The sequence below is a fragment of the Elgaria multicarinata genome, chromosome 1 (assembly GCF_023053635.1).
Source record: "Elgaria multicarinata webbii isolate HBS135686 ecotype San Diego chromosome 1, rElgMul1.1.pri, whole genome shotgun sequence".
Classification (NCBI taxonomy): domain Eukaryota; kingdom Metazoa; phylum Chordata; class Lepidosauria; order Squamata; family Anguidae; genus Elgaria; species Elgaria multicarinata.
The window spans coordinates 160,701,805-160,703,114 of NC_086171.1; the positions used below are offsets into that span (position 1 = coordinate 160,701,805).

The 1,310-nt window shown below is 46.4% G+C and overlaps 1 protein-coding gene across 1 annotated transcript in view; it reads right to left on the minus strand.

Moving 5' to 3' along the window:
• The window catches only part of KCTD20 (potassium channel tetramerization domain containing 20), a 28,211-nt gene that overhangs the window by 26,702 nt on the left and 199 nt on the right, over positions 1-1,310 (minus strand). The window lies entirely within an intron of this gene.

The following is a 1,310-nucleotide window of genomic DNA, read 5'->3' on the forward strand; positions in this document are numbered from 1 at the left end:
TTATCCTTGTTACTATAAGACAATATGTTTGCAGCATGGATCCAATCACAAATCAGTAACACTCAGTCACACACACACTTTGTTGAACAGGCACTGGTGTTGTAAGTATTCCTGTGAATTATAAACAATGAACACTAACACACTGCTGGCCATAAATGTAGCGTTGCTAGCTTTACAAAGAAAGATGAATTATTTGTACTGTTTGTTTCAGCTGTCGCAAGGATATTTGACTAGACAGCCCTTCCCCCAAATTCAGTGCCCACCCCCAAAACCTGGCATAATTTCCAAGCCAGTTCTTTGCCTAGGCTGGAAGTCATACCTAGGAATAAATCCTATTGAACTTAATGGAGTTCACATGTGAATAGGGTTGCACTACTAATAGCCTAGTTGTTAATAGTCTCTTCTAGTAATTGCTTCCTTCTCCTTAGAAGAGCCTGCCTTATGCGCTTTGAAAAAGGGGGGATCTACACTACTGCTTTTAAAGCACTTTGAAAATGTTTTGAAACCTGTATATGCAGTGTGTCCTGGGCCCAAACAATTGTCAAAACTGTTATAAAGCGCTTTAAAGCAGTAGTGTAGATCCTCCCTAGATTAGGAGAACAATCCTCTATTAAGTGGGACACTTATTAGGCATATGTATGCCCCAGCTTTTTGGTTTTTTCGGGATTACCAAGGAAACAAAAGTAGTTAGACTCACAGGTTTGCTTACAAGACAATCTTTACTGGCATAATCTACAGCACATCAGGCATATCCCAATAAAGGTGAACCAGACTTGCGTTATTGTATCCAATGTCAGTCACTCTTAAGCCCCGTTCATTTCATTGGGTCTACTTTAAGTAGGACTAAGGTTAGATTTATCCCAATAGGTATAACCTTTCCTCGTATATAGTCATCGAGGGCAGATTATGTACTTTTCGCCAATTACTTTGACTGGCAGCAGCGCCACATCATCGTCCCCCAGAGAATTTCGGCACCTTAAAGTCTCAGGCCGAGTATACTGAGCCAGCCAGGCAGGCAGCCCACGCCATGATGATCGTGGGCTCCTTTTTGAGGTGCCCAAAGACCCTTTGGTCCAGCCAGGCTCCCAGCGCGCTCCTAAGGCAACGCCACGGCCGTTACTCTGGATGCCTGCTGCTACGGACCGGGTCCGTGCTTCTCTCTGCCGCTCTCCCCATGCAGGCTAGCTTTGGGGCGGGTGGGGGAACAAACATAAGGCGGAAGAAGCGGGCACGCGGGCGAGGCCGAGTGGCGATCTCCGCGCGTCTGTCGCTGTTTCACGGGCCGAACTCCAGCGACTTTCGGATCCGGC